This window comes from Oryctolagus cuniculus, chromosome 12 (genome assembly GCF_964237555.1).
Source record: "Oryctolagus cuniculus chromosome 12, mOryCun1.1, whole genome shotgun sequence".
Classification (NCBI taxonomy): Eukaryota; Metazoa; Chordata; class Mammalia; order Lagomorpha; family Leporidae; genus Oryctolagus; species Oryctolagus cuniculus.
In genome coordinates, this window is record NC_091443.1 from 15,100,141 (window position 1) to 15,123,445 (window position 23,305).

At 41.2% G+C, this 23,305-nt stretch overlaps 2 long non-coding RNA genes across 3 annotated transcripts in view; one reads left to right on the top strand and one right to left on the bottom strand.

The window, feature by feature from the left end:
- Positions 1-679: 679 nt before the first annotated feature.
- Positions 680-10,093, bottom strand: LOC103351266 (uncharacterized). Of its 2 annotated transcripts, none has more exons than XR_007910346.2 (4): positions 9,911-10,093; positions 8,860-8,971; positions 1,445-1,524; positions 680-801 (listed from the first exon to the last, which is right to left on the bottom strand). It is a non-coding gene; the product is annotated as an uncharacterized lncRNA (long non-coding RNA). The 2 variants fall into 2 exon arrangements; XR_007910345.2 differs by having other exon boundaries at positions 8,860-9,029.
- The window catches only part of LOC127483729 (uncharacterized), a 99,475-nt gene continuing 86,186 nt past the window's right edge, over positions 10,017-23,305 (top strand). Inside the window, exon 1 of the long non-coding RNA XR_011380679.1 lies at positions 10,017-10,410. This is a non-coding gene — a long non-coding RNA (uncharacterized lncRNA). The remainder of the gene's footprint in view (positions 10,411-23,305) is intronic.

Below are 23,305 nucleotides of genomic sequence, written 5' to 3' on the forward strand. Positions count from 1 at the left end.
AAGAAAGACCTCAGGATAAGCCCAGAGATAGTACATAACTGACTGGTAGCCTCAGGCCCAAGAAGGTGGGACATGGGGCCAGCTAGGGGCACATCAGGTCCATGGCAGCCTTGCTTCTCTTCTCCAGACATTAACAGCCTCCTGGGGAAATGGGAAAAATATAATGAAAAAAAACAAAAAATAAGCCCTAGCTTTGTATGAGACATGGTCTGAATTTTAATGTGAATTCAAATCTTATTTGAAATTCTGGGGCTGAGTGTAGCACCAGTCCCCAGACTGTTCTTAAGTTTATCTGGCTTGGTGACTGCCTGGAGCTGCAGGGGAAGCCCACTTCCTGCCTAGCGTTTGCCTCCCTACTCACATTCTATTTTCCTGCTGTTGCCAGGCCAGTGTGGATTGAAGTCACTCTAGACAAACTGCTGCCTAAAGGCTCTTGAGCTACTTTGTGGGAAGGAGGTAACACTATCTCTCTTGGACTTCTACCAAGCTTGCTGACAGATACAATCTCCAAGCAATTCCCCACCCCTCCCAAGTCATGTCTCAGTCTTGCTTCCCTCATCCCATCTTGGGCACTTGTGAATATTTTGACACAAAAGCAGGAGGCTTTGCTTACCAAATTTACTTCTTAGATAAATGTCTTTGTCCATTTTTTGTTGCTTTAACAAAAATACCCAAGGCTAGGAAGTTTATAGAGAAGAATTTATTTTGGCTCACACTTTGGAAGGCAGAAATTTCCAAGTGTGGATGGTCATAACTGGTGAGAGCCTCAGACTGTGTTGAGATGTGGTGGATGGTGAGCATCTGTGTGGAAGAGAACAAACACTCTGGGTAGGGTTATGTAACAGCAACCTGCTCTCAAGGTAAATAATGCAGTCCTGTGAGACTCAACTCACTCCTGAGAGATGGGCATTCATCTCTGCTTGGGGTGGGGAGAGGGGGTGCAGAACAAATTATTTCCTTCCAGACACACTTCCTGAGAGTTTCACCATCTCTCAACACCATTACTTTGGGGACCCAGTTTCTAGCACATGCACTTTTTGGGAGATAAACCAGAGACAAACCATTGTAGTAAGGTAGAGCACTTTGGCATAGAGTGGGGATGCTTCTCTCTACCAGCCCAGTGGGAGGATACAAAATCAGCACTGTCCACTCCCAGTCCTGATGGAGTCCATTCACACTAGTTTCTTTCAGGGGCTGTCAAAGAGATGTTCCTACGTGCAGCTCAGCACGTCTTATCAACCACTCTTCCCTGGTCCTCTGACCCATCTCCGCCCTCCCTTCCTCATTACTTTTGTTCAGGCTGGTGTTTCTTGCAGGAGGGGATCCCTGTTCGTTCACATGTGGTTTGTCCTCTGAGGACCTCACAGTGGACTCTGCTGGTACATTCATGCAACACTATATTTTAGGGGATGGGAAGCAAAAGAGAAAAAAGATTATACATCACCTTTTAAGGTTATATTGTGGACTGCGTATTTAACTTCTCAGGAGTAGAACTGAAAGGCTGCCACAGAACACACCAAAACACTAAAGTAAAAAAAAATGTTTTATTGTCGAGAGCTGACAGGCTGTCTCTCCATGCACAAGAGAGCAGCAGCCCATGGTTAGATAACAGGTCTTATTATAGCCTTGCAGAGAGAAGGATGTAGGAGCACCAGATTCCAGTAAGGTAGCAGGTGGAGTTAATGCTTGTGGTTGGGTTATCTAGACATCACCTGACTTCTGGTAAACCAGACCCAATTCCAGGAAACCCAGACCTATATCTGAGAAACCAAATCTTATTTTGCAAGATGGCACCTAGGCTGAAGCTTATCCTTCAAGATGGTACCTAAGACAAGATGGAGTCAGTCTTGCCTATATTCCTCTCTCTCTTTTTTTTTTTTTTTTTTTATAAAGCAAGTGTGGTATGGGACCATACCAGCACCCCCACCCCCACAAAGAAGTCCAGGAAAGGTGGAGGGATGGTAATCTAATTCCTGCTGTAATGGGGAGGAATCTCATGTCATGATCTCCTGAGTAGAGAACTGGGTAGATCCCTGTAACAGTGTCTTGTTGACCACCTGGTCAGTGAAGACTTTGGTTCATTCCATTATTACTTCCTGTAACCATCTGAACAGACAAGGCAATATGAAAGCCAAGGTGAGTATAGAGGCAAGTGGCCCTAAGAGAGGCATCAGCCAAGTAATGAGAGGACTCCATAGAAGAGAGGAAATGAAGGGGTCCCTGGATCCTAGTGAGGACTGTTTGATAGATGTGGAGATTTGTTGAAGAGTTTTAACATTTTGTTCTGCCTACTCCAGTTGGTTAAGATAATAACAACACTATTTTCCCAGAAAGATACAAGTTTCCCCTTTTTCAGCTTTTATAGGGTCTAAAGCCTATCTGTTCTGTAGTACCACACCTGCTAGTGAGGTGATTTGGCTTTGGAGACCTCAGATGGTGTCAGCTGAGGTCTCAGTGAACCTAGTGACCTCCTCTTCTAACTGTTGGAGTTGTTCTTGGAGTCAGTTGGTCAAGATTATGTTGCGGCCCAAAGCTTCTCCTGAAATCACTGCTGAGGAGAGGGAGGCTGTGAAGCTGATCCCAACTAAAACAAGGAGAAAGGCCACTTGTTTCTTGCAGGTAGAAGTGTTTGTGGAAAAAATTCTGAATAATCATGCAAGGTTAAGTGAGGGGAGATGACCACCAATACACATGGGCTGGGAGTAGAGTCATTGATGTAAGGGTATAGAGTATGATTACAAAGGGATGAGGCCTCAAGTGGGCTAGACAAGGAAGTAGTGGAATTGATGATCGTGTTTGTAACACAAGGAATGCTGTGTTGTAGAAGTTCATTATGTTCTGTGGCCACATTTGTAACCCAGTACATTGCATTTTGTCCTCCTGAATGTAAAGGAAGGTGACCGACAACTCTCTGAGGTTAGGGAGTATAAGTGTTTGTCAGAGCAGAGATATTGGCAAATAAAGTGGCTGCAATGGAAGGTTCCCAAAGGGGGTGCACACAGAACAATCTTGTTGGTAGAAGGCAAAAGGCAAGGTAGAACTGGCCAGCTGATGAAGTAGAGTAAGTGATAGATTAATGAAGTGTAGCTGTGTTAGAGGTAGTTTAATAGGATTAATTAGCAGGAATAGGTGTTTAAAAGATTCCTTTACTATATCAACTTCCACATCTATAGGGGATGTCTGGAGCTGAGTGATTTTTATAGTTCCTGATGACTTTTATAGTTCCATGTGTGTCTCCCATATTGGAATCAGTATATATATTGATTGATCCTTCAACCCCATTTTGCCAGTCCTAAAGGTAAGGGTTAGTTTTGCTAAAGGTTAAGAGGGGTTGGATGTGTTGGGAGTATGAAGGCTTGTATGGCATCCTCATCCTGTGGCATCCTCATCCTGTGGCATGAAGGTTGTTTTCCAGGGAGCCCATAACCATAGTCGGTATAGTAATATTTACAGGACTATGATGGACAGCCTTTCCAGTATACATCCTCACCTGACCCCTTGTTGTCCTTGGTCAGGCAGAGATAGAATCAGTGTACCTCCAGTTGGGATATAGTGTACCTGGTCCATTCAAAGCAGTTGTGGGAGCAGGCCTGAGTGAAATCAAAGTACAGAGTGTGAGGACCCACACAGCCTGTAATAGGACAGAAGGTAGAGTTAAGTAGTTTAGAAGGAGTGGAAGTAGAATGAATCTGGAATTGCCATGTGTGGCGTGTCCCAGGGGCAGGCGCTGGTTTAGGGCAGGCAGGATAAGGATATTATGAGCAGGAGGGATAAGGATACTTTGAGTTTTATCATGGTGCATGGAAGAAGGAGTGAGACAGTAAAAGGAGGTATGGAAAGGGGTAGATCTCAAGGGGAGTGAAGTGAGAGGGTTCCTTGGAGGTGTAAGTCTTCAATATCCAAAAGGATCCTGGAAGGGATGGGTAAGGAGTGTATTTAATATTCCCTCCACAAATGTTACAAGAAGAGTTGGTAGCAATATAAAAGAAGATCAATATTTATCCAGTATTGGAAATGATTGATGGTTCTGTGTTCATATTTCTCGGGGGCTGGTTCATCCATGACAGAAGGGCCTCGGTTTCCGGACAATGCTGGCAGTGAAGCTCAGGTCCAAATAAACCTGGCTGTGAGTGGCCCTGTTGGAGTAATGGTGTAATGTGGTGGAGGGAAGAGAACTTATGGTGAGTGAAGTGGACCCAATGGAGGACTCCCTGCCATTTTGCTACTGTGTGGGTAGTTAGGATGACATGATAAGGTCCAGTCCATTTAGCTTGTGGTTTGTTGGGATCAGAGGATAAAGAGGGATGTAAAGAAGACAGGAAGACACTGTCTCCCACATTTATAGAAGAGGAGTTATCTGGATTATCTCGGTGTGGAGCTGGGCAGTAAGTGTCTGTGTATTTCTGTAGATTTGCTCAGAGGTGCCTGATGAGGGTCAGGATCAGATGAGGCAGCAGGAGTGGGGACTGGGCGTGTATAGTTGGAGGAATCAAGAGATGTCCATACATAAGTTCAAAAGGCGAAATATTGAGAGTTTTTTTTTTTTTTTTTGAAGGGCCCTCATACTGAGTAGGGCCATTGGGAGTAGTTTTATCCAGTCCAAGTGGACCTCAAGGAAGAGCTTAGACAGAGCATTTTTTTAGCATATGATTTGTTCTTTCTACTTTTCCTGGGGATTGGAGGTGATAAGAGATGTAGAAATACCATGGGATGTTAAGTGCCTTGGTAAGTAGCTGGGTTACTTGGGATGTAAATTTGGGACTATTGTCTGGAAAGAGAGGCGGGAACCCCAAAGTGGGGAATAATCTCCTGAAGTAGGATGTTGGATACTGTTAGTGATGTTTGTTGGTAGTAGGGAAGGTCTTGACCCACCCAGAGAAGGTATCTGCCAAGACCAAGAGATACTGAAAGCGCCATACTCTAGGAATATGGGGGAAGTCAACTTGCCAGTCAGAAGCTGCAGGTGTCCCTGGCTTGATGGGAGAGGAACAGTGCAGGATGGAGGTTAGAGTTAGGGTTTGTTTTTTTGACCTATAGAACAAGAAGAAGTGAGTTTTTGAAGATATTTGGTATCTTCTGGTGAAAGAGGAAGAGATTGTTTGACAAACAATAAAAAAGAAGAAATGTTGGGATGAAACAAATGGTGGACAAGAAAGACTCATCACTAACTCACTGGATTGTTCATCCAATCTTGATCTTCCCACCCTTCAGAATCATGATCCAAATAAACTTTTATTCTTCAAAAAAAAAAAAACAAAAAAACAACAACAACAAAAAAAAAAACAAATGGTGGAGATAGAATAGAATGATCTGAGTGGAAGAGTGTTGGGATTATTGATCTTGAGGGTGGTTTACCAGTATAGCAAATGTTTTCTGTCATGGTTATGGCCTTGTGAGTGGGGGTGAGGTGTACACCCAGATAAGATACCTCAGACAAGGAAAGCTGTGCTCTTTTGAAAGAGACCTGGTAACCTTTGGCTTCTAGGAAGTTGAGGAGAGTAGCAGTCTGTCATTGGCTATCTATTTCTGAGGGGCTGCAGAGGAGGAGGTCATCAATGTATTGAAGAAGAAAGGAGGGGGATAGATCCAGGGCTCCTAGATAATTGGGCGAGGCTTGATCAAATAGTCAGGGGCTATCTGTCGCTCCCCCTCTTCGTGGAGGAGCGACACTGAACCCTGCGCTGTTCTTTTGTCTGCTCGGCCCTCCCCGGGTTTGCTGCTGGTTCTTCCCGGGTTGGCTACCGACCCTTCCACCTCTGTGGAAGGGCGGTTCCCTCTGCCACTTTCCCCACTTCCGCAGGGGAGCGGCACACCACCGGCCGGCTCTCTCGGGGGCTGCACAGGTGTTCCTTCAGATAGATGTTCCTGGTGCATGTTGTCTCTCTCCTCCTTTATAGTCCTCTTCCACCAATCCCAACTCTGCTACCCACATGCCAAGTATGCTGCTCTCCTCCAATCAGGAGCAGCAGCTCCTGCAGGTCATCACTCAAGTTGGCGAGAGGCAGCTGCGTAGAAGTTGTTACTCCCTTCTCAGCGCCATATTGTGGGAGAGCAGATGCATAGAATAAGTCTTAATTCCAGTAACAGTCTAGTCCGAGTTGCTCCCCACACTATCCTTGAGCCCCTGGAGGATAATAGTCCAAGTTAATTGAGTCAAGACCTGCAAGTCAGGATCAGTCCAAGTGAAAGAAACAGATACTGAGAATTGGGATGTAAGTGGATGGTGAAGAATGCATCTTTAAGATCCAGGACTGAAAAGTGAGAAGTGGTGGCAGGGAAGTTGCATGTGTTGTGTACTACTGAGTGTATGGGTACTATTGTGAAGATCTTGTACTAAGCAGAAGGAAACCCCTTAGGTTTTTTTTTTTTTTCTGCCAGAATGGGAGTGTCATAAGAGGAGTTGGTTCTGTGGAGTAATCTTTGGAGGAGGAGTTTAGTAATAATAGGCTTTAGTCCCTGATGGCTAGAAAGAGGTAGGGGGTATTAAGGTTGAGAGGGAAATGTCGAGGAGTCTCAAACTTTGATTTGTACAGGAGGATGATGAGCAGTTAGCATAGAGTGGCTGGTGTCCCATACCCATGGTTGACAGTGGACAGGGGGCCTGAAGTAGGCAGTGCAGTTGGGCTGGGATCATTTTGAGAGAACAGCAACAGGAAGGGAGGCAAAGGCAAGTTGGAGGATGGGGCTGACGGTCAGAGGGTAAAGGTTATTTGGGTACCAAACTGACAGAATAGATCCCGTCCCAGAAGGGGAGTAGGACATTGGTATAACAAGGAAAGCGTGAGAGAAGGGCATCTTATCCACCATGCAGAGCAGACCGGGGGTCTGTAGAGGCCTATAAGGTTTTCCTTCCACCCCAACTATGGAAGCTGAGGCAGTAGAGGTGGGCCCCCAATAATGGTTAAGGACTGAGAAGTTTGCTCCTGTGTCCATGAGAAAAGAAACTGGCCTACCTGCTGCTGTCACAGTTACCCTGGTTTCTCATGGAGTGATCATCATAGTTGGGTGGTGGGAATCTGTTCTCCTTCAATCCTTGGTTGCCAGTCCTAGAAGGTCAGCCTAGGGCATGGATGGAGTGGATGACCTACTGACCCTATGGACAAGAAGACAGTCCACAGCCCAATAGCCCTTTAGGTGATGTTTAGGACAAGGACCTGGTGGGTTCCAGGGTTGGGGCACATTCTGACCCAGTGGCCCATTTGGCCACATTTAAAGCTTGGACCTGGAGAACCACTGTGGTCAGCGGGGCTACTGGAGGCAGCAGGTTGTTGAAAGATCTTGGCCAGCATTTGAAATTTAGCCTTTGGGTTCTCTCATCCCTTCCATTATATACCTTAAAGGCCACCTCTAGAACCTCCACCTAGGGGGTTAATGGGCCTCTTTCAAGGCATTATAGTTTTGCCTTGCTGTCTGGGAAGCTCTAGGCAAATAAATGATTCCTAAGAAGGCTACAACTGTCAGGAGACTGTGGTTCTAGGTTAGTATATTGGAGGAGAGTCTGTGTGAGATGCTGTAAAAAGGCAGAAGGATTTTCCTTTTTGTCTTGAATAATCTATCCAAATTTATCATAATTTAGAGCCTTTTGGTAGACTTTTTGAGCCCTGCCAGCAAACAAGTAATAAAATGATTTCTGGCAGTGACACCACTAGGAAACTTATAATCCCAATTGGGGTCTTGTTCCAGGACTGCCTCTGCTGGGATAGGCCGGGTCCGTTTGATGGGTCTTATCGGCCTGGAGATGGGCCTGTTCTCAAATGCACCTTCGCTGCTCTGGGAGAAGGTGTTAGAAAGGATTATAAAAATGCCAAGAAAGGTCAGATCATAGGACTGGGATAGGTATCGGAATTGTTTGATGTACGAAGTGGGGTTAGAGGTGAAAGAACCTAGTTTTTATACACTTTGTGACAGATCACTGAGTGAAAAAGGAACATGGATCCTGAGTATGCCCTCTGCTATCACCTGCCTCTCATAGGGGTAACAAGGAGGTGGGTTCCCTGGCTGCCATTCTCGAGTGAATGACTCAGGGGCTAGGATTAGCAGATGGGGAGCTGGGGGTCTGAGACAAAAGGTAGCAAGGCAGGGATAGTATATTGGCTCAGAGGAACAGAACGGGGCAAATTTGGGGTTGATTTTCAAATGGGAGTAAATAGGGGGCAGGAGGAGTAGGAGTGGATGACGTGTTTTGAGAGCCCTGAATGGGAGAAGCCTGTGCCATTGCCTGTGGTGGGGACAGTAAGGAGGAAGCTAATCTGCAGATAAAAGTAGAAGAGGGTTCTGGATCTTTGGTGAGAACCTTGGAAGCTAAGAGAACTTGAGCTGAAGAACACAAGATGCAAGGTGAAGATTTAGAATGGAGATAGGAGAAGGCCTGGACATAGAGAATCTCCTTCCAGTTTCCCTAATGCTCACAAAAGTGGTAGAGATCCCAAACAATGTCGGGGTCAAGTGTGCCATTAAGCAGCCATTTGGACTGGTTGTCAAGATTGTACATGGGCCATGACTGATTTCAGAGAAAGATGAGATAATGGCACTTAAGATCTGGGGCCAATTGGAGAGGAACAAGATTACTCAGGAGACAACCGAGAGGAGAGTCAGATGGAACGTGGGATGAAGAAGCTCTCATAGCGACCTCGAGAAGCTGGGCTGATGGACAGCACACATTCCTGAGATCTCGTCAGTCTGACAACAAGAGTAAGGGAGCAGAGGCCGGGGTCATCACCTGCACCAATTGGTACCAAGGGCTTAAAGTCTGTGGGAGTTGTGGCTCCTGGTACCAGGGCTTTGAGGCAAAGTACGACAGAACCATAACCCAGAGGAGAGAAGTCACACTGGGAGAGTCCTCCACTCCCTCCACCCTACCTCAATATTTTGAAGGGCCTGGTGTATGGAGAGATCATGGCGTATTCGGTGGAAAGGAAGGAGGTCCAAGGGTCGTTGACTGAAATCCATGATCCCGAAGCAGCTCACATCCCTGAAGAGAGAGCAGGGTCAACAGAACCTGGGTCCGAATCATGATACCAATGAAAGGCCTGCACGGAACACACCAAAACACTAGAGTAAGAAGAAAAACTTAATTGTTGAGAGCTGACAGGCTGTCTCTCCATGCACAAGAGAGCAGCGGCCCATGGTTAGATAACAGGTCTTATTATAGCCTTGCAGAGAGAAGGATGTAGGAGCACCAGATTCCAGTAAGGTAGCAGGTGGAGTTAATGCTTGTGGTTGGGTTATCTAGACATCACCTGACTTCTGGTAAACCAGACCCAATTCCAGGAAACCCAGACCTATATCTGAGAAACCAAAGCTTATCTTGCAAGATGGCACCTAGGCTTAAACTTATCTCGCAAATGACGCCTAGCATAAGATGGCATCAGTCTTTTTTTTTTTATTTAATGAACATAAATTTCCAAAGTACAGCTTATGGATTACAATAGCTTCCCCTCCCCCCCATAACTTCCCTCCCACCCACAACACTCCCCTATCCCACTCCCTCTCTCCTTCCATTCACATCAAGATTAATTTTCAATTATCTTTATATACAGAAGATCAATTTAGTATATATTAAGTAAAGATTTCAACAGTTTGCACCCACACAGAAACACAAAGTGTAAAATACTATTTGAGTACTAGTTATAGCATTAATTAAACACCTAAGAGTAATTGTGTATTAATTACAGAGTTCAACCAATAGTTTTAAGTAGAGCATAAAAAATACTAAAAGGGTAAAGTATTAAGTTCTTTTTTTCATTTTTTGTTTGTTATATAGTTATTTTTTTATTTAATAAATGTGAATTTACAAAGTGCAACTTTTGTATTGTTGTGGCTTCCCCCCCAACCTCCCTCACTCCCGTGGCCCTCCCCTCTCCCACTCCCTCTCCCATCCCGCCCTTCATCGAGTTTCATTTTCAATTACCTTAATCTACTGAAGATCAACTTAGTATATACTAAGCAAGGATTTCAACAGGCTGCATTCACACAACCGAACCAGGTATAGGGTATTGTTTGACTTGTAGTGTTGTTTTTAAGTTTCATAGTTAAACACATTAAGGACAGAGATCCTACGTGGGGAGCATGTACCCAGTGACTCCCATTATTGATTTAACAATTGGCACTCTTATTTATGATGTCAGCAATCACCTGAGATTCTTGCTATGAGCTGTCTAGGCTATGGAAGCCCCTTGAGTTCACCAACTCTGAACTTGTTTAGTCAAGGCTGTATCACAGTGGAGGTTCCTTCCTCCCTTCAGAGAAAGGCAAAGATGGCATCAGTCTTGCCAATAAGAATAAGAAATGAAGAAAGTGATTCAAGGAAATTCAACTCCACTTTGACTTGAGGATAAGTCATACTATTAATTGGATGCATGCATGAGTAAAGACCCCAGAAAAACTGCAGCACCATGAGACTCTCAACCAGTAAGTGCTACTTTTCCTCCAGGGACATGTACACAGTATTTGTGACCTCTTTGGCAGACATATAATTATAATTATGGCAGGAAATGATTAGAACAAATGCAGTAAATAGTAAAAAAATATGGATTCACCTTTTGGGTGAAGCAGACTACAGAGGCCAGCAAAACTGTCTAATGAGCTTTGTGGTTATGCATGTTTTAACTTTATTAATAATGGGCTTTAAAATTTGCTTTCTTTCATTCTATATATATATATATATATATATATAAACACCAATGTTTATGTACACACAAAATGTGTATTCAAATTGAGGCTGACTCTCTGGAGTGTGAACTAGAATGTGGGTTTCCATAACCTTGAAGGAAGCTTCCAAGAGTTTGTTGTATTTTCCCCATGTATTCCTAGACAGTGCTCTATAAGTCCTGAATACACAGCATGCAGAGCTTCTTAGCTCAGTGACATGTAGCTGTGGCCTTCAGCAGCAAGTGTGACACCCATGAACCTGCTGTGATGTACCTGTTCCCAGCTATAGGAAAAGTGAGCAACTCTGAGTCTGTTAATTGACCGTGCACTCGGCCATGTTCTCCGCCTTCCACTCCCCTGCTCTGTTGTTGAAATGTGCACCTTTGTATTTACCTTAAAGGGATTTTGAGACTATTAAATGAAAACCTGTAACTGTAAAACAGGTTTTTTTCCCTTTTAGTCAGGAAGGATCTTGGAAATGTAGGGGACTGTTATTAACAAGCACTGGTAGAATGACAGGAGCCAACAATTGCTAGTAACTGTAGCACTGACCATAAACGAAAGTGAGCTGAGTCACATGGAGGCTTGGAATCTCTGAGGTTGTTGTGTCCAAACCACAGCACATAGATTCTGCAACACAACTGTTTTAAAGACAAAACTTTAATGACTGCTTAGGGAGAATATCCAATAGCAGAAGCTTCTTAATAATGGCTTCTCTTTATTTTAAGAAGAATGGAAATACCTCATAAATAAGATGCATGATTTCTGTAATTAATACACAGTTATTCTTAAGTGTTGAAATTTAACTGAAATGTGATCCCTGTTAAACATAAGAGTGGGGATAAGAGAGGGAAGAGATGTACAATTTGGGACATGCTCAGGCTGACTTGCCCCAAATGGTAGGGTTAGAAACATACCAGGGGACTCCAATTAAATCCCATCAAGGTGGCATGTACCAATGCCATCTCACTAGTCCAAGTGATCAATTTCAGTTCACAATTGATCATAATGAAAGGACTAAGAGTCAAAGGGAGCACATAAACAAGTCTAGTACCTGTTAATACTAACCAATAGAATAAATAAAGGGGAGAGTGATCCAACATGGGAAGCGAGATACACAGCAGACTCATAGAATGGCAGATGTCCTAAACAGCACTCTGGCCTCAGAATCAGCCCTAAAGGCATTCGGATCTGGCTGAAAAGCCCATGAGAGTATTTCAGGCATGGAAAGCCAAGACACTCTGGCAAAACAAAAACAAAAACAAAACAAAACAAAACAAAACAAAAAACAACAAAACCTAAATGAAAGATCTCTGTGAGTGAGATCCCAGTGGAAAGAACAGGTCTTCAAAGAAGGAGGTACCTTTCTCTGAAGGGAGGAGAGAACCTCCACTTTGACTATGACCTTGTCTAAACAAGATAAGAGTCGGAGAACTCACGGGGCTTCCATAGCCTTGGAAACTCATGACTGGTGCATAGGGAGATTACTGATGCCATAAACAGGAGTGTCAATTTGTAAAGTCAACAACAGGAGTCACGGTGCACTTACTCCTCATGTAGGATCTCTGTCCTTAATGTGCTGTGCATTGAGACTTAATGCTATAACGAGTACTCAAACAGTATATTTCACTTTGTGTTTCTATGGGGGTGCAAACTGTTGAAATCTTTACTTAATGTATACTAAACTGATCTTCTGTAAAAAAAAAAAAGAAGAAGAAATTATCAATTCCCAACTTGACTCTCACTGGGATTAAACATGACAATAGGTCTGATCTGATTTCATCATCATTTAAAAAATCATCTATTATTTTTCACTTTATGTTTCTGTGTGGGAGCAAACTGTTGAAATCTTTACTTAATGTATGCTAAACTGATCTTCTGTATATAAAGAGAATCGAAAATGAATCCTCATGTGAATGGAAGGGGAGAGGGAGTGGGAAAGGGGAGGGTTGCGGGTGGGAGGGACGTTATGGGGTGGAAGCCATTGTAATCCATAAGCTGTACTTTGGAAATTTGTATTCATTAAATAAAAGTTAAAAAAAAATGATGCATGATTTTCACAATGTTCAGTAAGTGGCTCCTGATATCAGCTTTCTGGTTACCTCTCAGCTTTGTAGAACAAGCCTCTGTTATATGAGATAAACTCAGGGACTATCTAGCAGCACAGATAGGAATTGTTGAGTGGAGGTAATGTATATTCAAGCTTATGGACAGTGTGCTAAGCATGTGGCCCTGGGTGAGGTCTTGTGTTTTTCATCAGTGACAAGTGAAGACAGAACAAATGAGGGCTTCTCTGTCTCTCTCAGCAGCATGTGGAATATACCTTTCAGGAAAGTGAGTGGGAGAGTTGCGGCAGACCTTGGGACAGAGTAGAGTGGATACTGAGCTAGCTTGGGATGGGTGTCATGGCAGGAGGCCACCTGTACTTACAGGTCACCCACAGTTGGCATTGGTGAGGGTGTGGTCAACAGGGACAGGAATTCCACACCATGCACACAGCCCTTCTCCAGCAGAATGCTATGGCAATATGTGAGATGACATCCTGGTTTAAGACAATGAATGGCATAGGGTTCATTCATACTTCCGTGGTCTTCCAGCATCCACCTGTAATGTCCCTCTGGGCTCACATATGACCATCTGACCACTAGGGGAGGAACATATAACACTGACTTGGAGCCACCTAGGCTGAGTTTGAGGATGGATCTTGTATTTATTAGCACAGTCCTTGAGCAAGTTCTTAACTTCCCTCAGCTTCAACACACTCTTGTCAAACAAGGGAAGATTGAGACAATACACAGAAGTGCTCATCTCCATGGCCCAGTCTCTGTGTCACACAGGGAGCTGACTACCTCACTGATCCACTGGCCAGACAACAGAGGGGGACAATGTTAGCCTCACCACCTCCTCAATCCTATGATCTTTTGGACTGCCCTCCCTTTATTCATTTAAAGTGGGATACTGTCATTACTATATGCATGTAGAGATCCTGGGTCACACTTGTCCTCTGGTCTCAAGGCTTTGATGAAGTAGGTAAGCTGCAAACATCTCCAAGCTTGTCCCACACCATTTAGTGGCTGGTTAAGATGTTATCAACATTAATCATTTCATATTTTCATCTGAGACATCTCAATTATCTCAATTCCATTTCTTAAAAATTACCAATCACAGAACATAAATGCAAGGAGGAATACCTGGTAAGTGGGTAAATCCCATGATAGTCAGTACAATGCCAACTGAAAAACAATGAATTGTGTATTTGATCAAAACATACTTATGAAATTACCTTTAGACAAAACAAAACTTTGGTTCACAGTCCAAGTTTTTTACATTTGCTTTTTAATTATCTCAGTAATTGAAAGTAGGTAAACACTTTTAAGTCAGGAGAATGGAACTCAGTCTGATACTCCCACATTGGTTGCAAGAACCCAAGAATTTGAGCCATCATCTGCTGTATTCTAGAGTGGACATTAGCAGAAAGCAAGTTGGAAGTAGAATAGCTGGGACTCAAACCAGGCACTCTGATATGAAATGTGGGCCTCCCAGGAAGGGCCTTAACTGTTGTGCCAAATGCTGGCCTCAAATCTCTTTTCTTTATAAGTATCAGCCTCAGGCATTTCGTTTTAGTAATGGATAAATTATGGGACTGTGCTGATGAGTGCTGAAGCCAGAGAAGACAGGGTCAAATCATTTAAGGAGGCAAGAACTCACAGGAATGTGGAAGCACTAATGGAGTTTAGGCAAGAGTAAGCATGGCTGTAAAAATGCTTTAGAAAAGTCCCTCTGTGTACTGCATGCAAATCATATTGAGGTATTTTGGAGTACTAGACTTTTGGAGACCATTTTAAATCTATTGCATTAATCTGGGCAGCAACAGTCCATGAGACCCTCAATTTGGGTGACGTGGGAGGGACTCAGAGAATGGAGGAACTAAGCAATGTTTGTTATTGTGCTTGAGCACACTTCAGTAGGCACTGTACCCAAACAAATGCAGAGCAGAAAATACATGGCAGTTTTATTTTTCTTCTCAAAGTTATAAACAACTACATAGGGGTGGATAACAAAGTATGACATTATAATACCCATTGTGTAGAACGGAAGCTTCAGACCACGGCAGAGGGAAGTATGTTATGCTGACACAATGACAGAAAGAACATAGCTTGAGGTGATGAAATTACACTTATTAAGCAGAGACACTATTTTAGGCACCACACTCCAGTTGATGGGGAGCCGAAAACAGATGGTACAATGCAAATCACTGGACTACCATTCTGCAGAAGTGTGTCTTAACTTAGAATTTGGAATCCTTCAATTAGCCAAATGCTGACAACTCATCCTGCCTATTCCACTGCATATTAATTTGCATCCACTTCAGTTGTTTAAGTTTTTAATTATAGAAGAAACACAAGCACATGGTAAAATTTTGAAAGAATCATTCATTAGGGAAGAGCACAAATTAAAAAGTAAATGTCTTTCTATCCCACTCCTACCTTCATCTGTAACTATAGTTAAAAGTTAACAATCTCTTATGAATTCCTTTTAGATTTTAATGCGCATAAAGCATTCTTATATCTACATATTAAAGAGATATTCCTAGGGCTGGTGCTGTAGCTTAGTAGGTTAAATATCTGTGGCACCGGCATCCTATATGGGCATTGGTTTGTGTCCCGGCTGCTCCGCTTTCAATCCAGCTCCCTGATGTCGGCCAGAAAAAGCAGCAGAAGATGGCTCAAGTGTTTGGGACTCTGCACGCACGTGGGAGACCCGGAAGAAGCTCCTGGCTCCTGGCTTCAGATTGGCCCAGCTCTGGCCATTGCAGCCATTTGGGGAGTGAACCAGCGGATGGAAGACCTCTCTCTGTCTCTCCCTTCCTCTGTCTGTAACTCTGCCTCTCAAGTAAATAAATAAATCTTTTAAAAAAGAGAGACATTCCTGTACATCTTTGCATGGCTGCACAAGGACAAACTAATTTTCAGAAATAGAATTATTGTGAAAAATTAATTTAAATTAATTTTTAAAAAGGATTTTAAGAAATTAATTAATTAAAATTTAAATGTAGGAACAGATCTCTGATCTCCAAATACCTACAACAGACAGGATAAGACAAGATAAAAGCTGAGAGCTGGGAACTCAATGCAGATTCCCCACATGCATGACCAAACTACTTGAGCTGACTTCCTTGTGCCTTCTAGGGTGCAGATGAACAGGAAACTAGAGTCAGTAGCAAACTGGGACTCATGAAAAGTCACTCTGATTGGAGATGTGGGCATCATAAGCAGCATCTTAAGTGATACACCAAACACCTGCCCCTGCTTTTGATAAATTTTAATACCTTTTGCAAAAATTATTCTACACAAATACTGCACATAATCCTCTTCTATTCAAAGCTACCCAAGTGTCTTCTTCTTTATCTCTGATCAACACTTAAGTTTTAAAATTTTTTTCCAATCTAACGTGAAAATACTGTTCCACTTTACTTTTTAAGCATTTAGTTTTTTGACTGTTTTCACATACAGTGATGTAGCCACTACAATAATCAAAATGAAGCTCAGTTTCAATGTTCCTCCACCTTCCAACTCCCTCATTCTACCACTCCATTCTAGTCAACACCTTCTGCAGTCCCCCTGGCAATTACTGACTTTTTACCCTTATAATATTGCCTTTGCTAGAGTGTCATATAAAGCATGTAGCTTTTTGAGTCTGGCTAACAGAATAATGCATTTGGGATTTGTCTATGCTGTAGTATCAGTACTGTTTTCTTTCTTCCTGGGTAGTGTTGCATTGCTCAGATGGACCAGACTCCTGAAGCTGACTTACCATTCACTAGGTCCTTTAAGTTGCTTTCAGCTTTTAGCAGTTATGAATAAAGGCATACAAATTTTTCAAGAAATTGTTTTTCAAATACAAGGTTTTGCTTCTTTTGGTAAATACTGAAGAGAGGTATTGTGATATCATTATGATGAGGATATATTTAATCTTATAAGAAATCATCAAACAAGTTCCTAAAATTTATGTATTATTTTGCATCCCCAGTAACAATGTGTAAGAGTTCTACTTGCTTTATGGCTTTGCCAGTACTCAACATTGCAAGTTTGTTGTTTATTGACATTATTTTAATTTCTTTAATAGTATTTAAACATAGTAGTATTGTGGTTTAATTTACATTTCCTTAAAGACTAATGCTGTTGAGAATATTTTCAATGCACTTGTAAGCCATTCATATAGCTTCTTTGAAGTGGTTGTACAAATATTTTGCTCATTTGTCATTATGCTGTTGGTTTCCTTCTTGAGTTCTGGAAGTGCTTTCTACATTCTGAATGCAACTGCTTTGTTATATATGTTTTGCAAATATTATCTCCCAGTCTGTGGTTTGTATTTGCATTGTGTGAACAGTATCAGTGGAGCAGAAATTTTAAAAATCAGATGATCTCTAATCTAAGAATGAATTTTAATGGATTTTGTTTTTGGAAATCTTGGTATAACCCAACATGACAAAGATGTTTTCCCCCATTCTTTCCTTTGGAAGCTTCATAGGTTTAAGTTTAGGTTTTACTTTCAGGTCTATGGTCTACAATTTTAGTATAAAATGTGAAGTAATAAGTATGAGTGAAAGTTTTTTTTTAGATTTATCAATTTGAAAGTCAGAGTCAGAGAGAAAGAAGACAGAGAGAGAGAGAGAGAGAGAGAGAGAGAGAGGAGAGAAAGAGAGATCTTCCATCTGTAGGTTCACTCCTCAAATGGTCATAATGGCCAGGGCTGAGCAAGGCCAAAGCCGGAAGCCAGGAACCATGAGCTTCATCTGGGTCTCCCACACAGGTTCAGGACCGAAGCACTTGGGACATCTTCCACTGCTTTCCCAGGCCACAGCAGAGAGCTGCATTGGAAGAGGAGCAGCCGGGACTAGAATCGGTGCCCATATGGGATGCCGGCCCTTCAGGCCAGGGCGTTGACCCAATGTGCCACAGTGCTGGCCCCCCCATCCTTTACTTTTCTGTCTATGTATGTCCTTATAATTGAAGTGAGTTTCTTGTAAGCCACATAAAATTGAGTGCTAGTTTTGTATTGATTTGGTCACTCCATGTCTTTTAATTGGAGAATTGAATCCATTTCTATTTAAGGTAACTATTGATAGGTAAGGTCTTACTACTGATATTTGACACATTTTTTTCTTATTTCACTGTAGCTCCTTTCTTTGTCTCTCCTGCTTCTCAACTGTCATTTGTAATTTTTTTCTTTTTGGTTTTCATGAAGCTCACAAAAACATAATTTTGTTATAATGAGCTATTTTAAAAGGATGGCAATCTGATGCTGATTATAAAGATAAGAAGAGTAAAAAAAAAGCAATACAAATAATGATCTCTACTTGCACTCCATTCCTTCCACATTTTTCATATTTTATCTATTTTACATCTTTCTATAATGCCTACCTCTTAACGCGATAATGTATTTATTATTAACCTATAATTGCTTTTGCTTTTAAATGTGCATGGTTTATGTACCATGTTTACTATTACAGGATTCTCAATTTTTCTGTGTAGTTACTCTAACCAGTGGGTTTTCTACTTTCTGATACTTGCTTCTTAGTTGTTTGTGTCCCATTCTTTCAGTTAGAAAAACTCTCTTTAGCATTTCTTATAAAACAGATCTTATGCTAATAAATTCCCTCAGCCTTTGTTTGTTTAGGGATGTCTTTTCACTCCCACGTATCTAAAGTTTGTCTTTCTTGGGTACAGTGTTCTTTGCTGGCAGTATTTTTCCTCCAATACTAATCCCATTTCCTTTTGGCTTACAAACTTCCTGCTAAGTCTGCAGTCAGGCACATTGGTACTGCTTTGTATGTTGTTTGTTCCTCTTCTCTTGCAGGGTAGAGAATTCATTCTTTGCCTTTTTTTTTTTTTTTAAAGATTTATTTATTTATTTGAACATTAGAGTAAAAGAGAGAGGGTGACACAGAGTGAGGTCTTCCATCCACTGGTTCACTCCCCAGCTGGTTGCCGTCACCGGGGTTGGCCATGTTGAAGCCAGGAGCAAGGAGCTTCTTCCAGGTCTGCCAGGTGGGTGCAGGGGCCCAAGCATTTGGTTCATCTTCCACTGCTTTTTCCAGGCCATTAGCAGAGAATTGGGTAGGAGGTGGATTAGCTGGGACTCAAACTGGTGCCCATATGAGATGCCAACATTGCAGGCAGTGTCTTAATCTGCTATGTCACAATGCCGACTCCTCATTCTTTGTCCTTAATTTTGGAAAGCTTGATTAAATGTGTCTTGTGTTAGACTTGGTTGTATTGAATGTGACTGGTGACCTCTAACCTTTTATTTTTGTAGAGTTGTATCTTTCTCTAAATTTGGGAAGTTTTCTTCTGTGTTAAATGTCCTTTTCTTTCAGTACCTTAGAGATCAAGTTCCATTGTCTCCTGTCCTACGGGTTTTCTGATGAGAAAAATATTTGAACTGTTGTTCAGCTTCTACATGTTTTCTTTTTCTTTATCTGTTTATATGATTTTTCCACTGCATCATTCCTTTGGGGAAGCTTGATTATTATGTGCCTGAGAATAGTTTTCTTTGAGCATGTTCAGTTTGAGCTTCATTCAGTGTCCTGAATCTGTAAACATGAATTTTTCTGGTTTGGGAGAAATGGCTGGATATTAAAAATAGAAGTAAATTTTTCTTTCACCAATTTCTACTTCTCTGTTTCTTCAACTATAGTGATGTGACAGCTAGGCCAATGTGTCACTTAATATTTTCCAAAGATCTATTTAGATACACTTCAAAGATAATTTTTTAAAAAGATTTCTTTATGTATTTGAGAGAAGAGTTACAGAGAGGCAAAGTCAGAGAGACAGACAGAGAGAGAGAGAGAGAGAGAGAGAATCTTCCATCTGCTGGTTCATTCCCCATATGGCTACAAGGGAAACTGTGCTGACCTGAAGCCAGGAGCTGGGAGCTTCTTCCAGGTGTCCCACATGGGTGCAGGGACACAAAGACTTGGACCATCTTCCACTGCTTTCCCAGGCCCATCAGAGAGCTAGATTGGAAGTGGAGCAGCCAGGACTTGAACTGTTATCAATATGGGATGCTGGCACTATGGGCAGCAGTTTTACCTGCTACACCACAATGCCAGCCCCAGTGGTACTATTTTTCATCCTTTTTTTCTTGCCATCAGATTGAATCATGATTTGCCTTCAAGTTTAATTCTTTCCTCAATTATTTCTATCCTGCTATTGAGCTCCTGCAGTGAATCTTCATTACAAAATCTTGTTTTTTTTTAATATTTATTTATTTATTTATTTGAATGCCAGAGTTACAGAGAGGCAGAGGCAGAGGCAGAGAGAGAGAGAGAGAAGGAGAGAGAGAGAGAGAGAGAGAGAGAGAGAGATATTTTCCATCTTCTGGTTCACGCCCTAGATGGCTGCAACAGTCAGAGATGGGCCAATCCAAAGCCAGGAGCCAAGAGCTTCTTCCCAGTCTCTCACACGGTGCAGGGTAGGGCCCACGGACTTGGCTCTATCTTCTACTGCTTTCCCCAGGCCATAGAAGAGAGCTGGATCAGAAGTGAAGCTGCCAGGACTCGAACCAGGGCCCACATGGGAGGCTGATACTGCAGCTGGCAGTTTTTCCCTCTACACCGCAGTGCCAACCCCACAAATATTGTTAGTAAGTTCTTAAGTATTCCTTTGCTTCTTTTTTAGTTTGTATCTTCCTGCTGAAAACTGTTTTGCATTTTTTTTTTCAATCGGATCATCTCATAGACTTAGTTACATACACTGCTTAAAGACTATGTTGTGTAGACTCTTGGTCCTGTTCCAATTCCATGAAAAATGCCAGTATTCCCATTTTTCAGTGAATCAATCCAGATATGGTCACAGCATAAGGTTTTTCTTACTTTCTGTGAGTGTTGGTTACAATCTCAGGTAGTTTCTAACCTTTCATTCTGCTGCTTTTGGTTTCTTCTGGACATGTGTCACTGAGAGGGTAATTTAGGACTTAGTTGATATTTGAATCATAGTTTGGTTCCAAGGACTTTGCTACACTGTCTTGAGTCTGTTCTACACATCATAGCTGAGGGGTGAGAAAAGATTTTGAATGGGTTCACACACAGAATTAAAGGGTCCTTTTCTACAAGTGTCTTCTCGCTCTAGAATATCTTTGTCACCTAAAGTTTCTTCTAATCAGACAATGATTAGAGACCAATATATTTAATAAAGTATTTTATTTTATTTTTTTTACTCATTTTATCTTTGATTTTGTAAGTACCTAACCATATCATCTGTAAATAGCAATAATACACTTTCCGATATTTTCAGGTTATTTCTCCTATGAAATTACTTTGGTTATAAGATGCATGAAAGGTTACAAAAAAGGAAATACATCCCATGTTTATGAATTTGAAGAATTAATATTAAATGTCCATTCTACCTAAAGTGACTTAACAGATTCAATGTAATTCCCAGCAAAATTTCAATGAAATTCTTCATATAACTAGAAAAAGCAACTCTAAAATTCATATGGGAGCACAATAAATCCAAAATAGTCAAACTGATCTTAAGCAAAAAGAACAAAGCTAGAAGCATTGCAATACCTGATCTCAAGACAGAATACAGGGCTATAACAACGAAGACAACATGGTGGTTGCATAAGTCCCAACAAATATACCAGTGGAACCAAACACAGGTCCCAGAAACAAATCCACAGATCTTTAGCAAACATTCTTGACAAAGTTTACAAAAACATACATTGGAGAAAAGAAAACATCTTCAATAAGCTATGCTGGAAAAACTGGACATTCATATACAGAAAAATTAGAGTTGACCACTGTCTCTCATCCTATATAATAATCAACTCAAAATGAATCAAAGAACTAAATGTAAGACCTAAAACTACGAAACTACTAGAATAAAACCTAAGGGAAACACTGTAAGATATTAGTATAGACAGTGATTTTCCTTAATAAGACCCCTAAAGCACAGAAAACACAGCAAAAATAGATAAGTAGGATTATATCAAATTATGAAGCTTCTACACAACAGAGGAAGCATCAACAGAGTGAAAAGACAACCTACATAGTGGGAGAAAATGTTTGCACACTATTATTTGACAAATATAAAGAACTAGAAAAGCTCAACAATTACAAAACAGTAATCCAATTTAATAATGAGCTAAATATCTGAATAGCGATTTCTTCAAAGAAGAAATACAAAAGGGCAATATTTACATGGAAAAATGCTCATCATCATTAGCCCCCAGTGAAATGCAAATCAAAACCACAATGAAGTATCATCTCATCATCCCAACCTAATCAGAATAACTATTATCAAAAAGTAAAAATTAACATATGCTGGTGAGGATGCAGAGGAAAAATATTCTTACACACTGCTAGTAATCATGGAAAGTTGTACAGCCATTTTGGGGAACAGTATGGAGATTCCTTAAAAAGCTAAAAGTAGATCTATATGATCCAGCTGTCATACTTCTGGGTATATATCCAAATTCTATCAGTATGTCAAAGAAATACCTGCCTTGAAATCAATATATCATAGAGACACCTGTACTCCCATATTCTTTGCAGCACTACTCACAATAGTCAGCATGTTCATTCATGGATGAATGGATAAAGAAAACATTATATATATATATATATATGTATATATATATATATGCAATGGAATATTATTCAGTCATAAAAAGGAATAAAATCCTGCCAGTCACAGCAACATGCATATTATTTAAGTGAAATAAACCAGGCAAAGAAAGACAAATGCCAGGTGTTCTAACTCATTTGTAGGAGCTGAAGCAGCCAATACAAAAGTAGCATGTTATTACTAGAGGCTGGGAAGCACAGGGAGGAGGAAGATAGTGGGAGGTTGGATAAGTAGTATCGAAACACAATTAGGAAGAATCTTTTTTAGGGCTCTACAGTACAGTAGGGTGAATATAGTTTCCAATAAGCTATTAAGTATTTTGTGACCAACTAGAAGAGAAGAGCCCAAGGATTCCAAACACATAAAAAATGATAAGGGGATAGAAATGTTAATTTTCCTGAAAGATTGGTATACATTTGTAAATGTATATTGAAATATTGTTCTATATCCTGCATATGTGTACAATTATTACATGTCAATTAAAAAAGAAAAAAAAAACAAAAATAAAGCTAGGTTAAGATGACCTTAGAGTCAGTTTTTGGCAGGAATGCTTCATGGGTGATGCTGTGAGTTTCACATGTTATCTCACTGGGAAACATCTCACATCTGCTTGTCCCAGGTGGAAACCGGCAGATTCTTCATTAGGAAGATTCTATGTCATTTTGCAATCAGCAAATAATCCTTGAAGGACTCTTTGCTACCTTGCAAATATTTGATTTCTCAATAACTATTGCTTGAATAATTCTAACATTTATTGATCCTCATCTGAATCAATCATTGCATTGAAGAATCATTTATGTTTTACTTTCTCTTTAGATTGAAGAGATTTGTTTCACAGTGATATATAGGAGCCATCACTATTTGGCAAAAGTTGTTTCTTAAATAAATTCCTGTGGGATGGTTGTCCTGGTTTTGGGTATCTATGCCATGGCTCAAGATGGCTGAGGGCAGGAGGAAAATGCGACCAGGGACCCTTGTGTGTGTGTGTGTGTGTGTGTGTGTGTGTGTTTTAAGATTCAAGT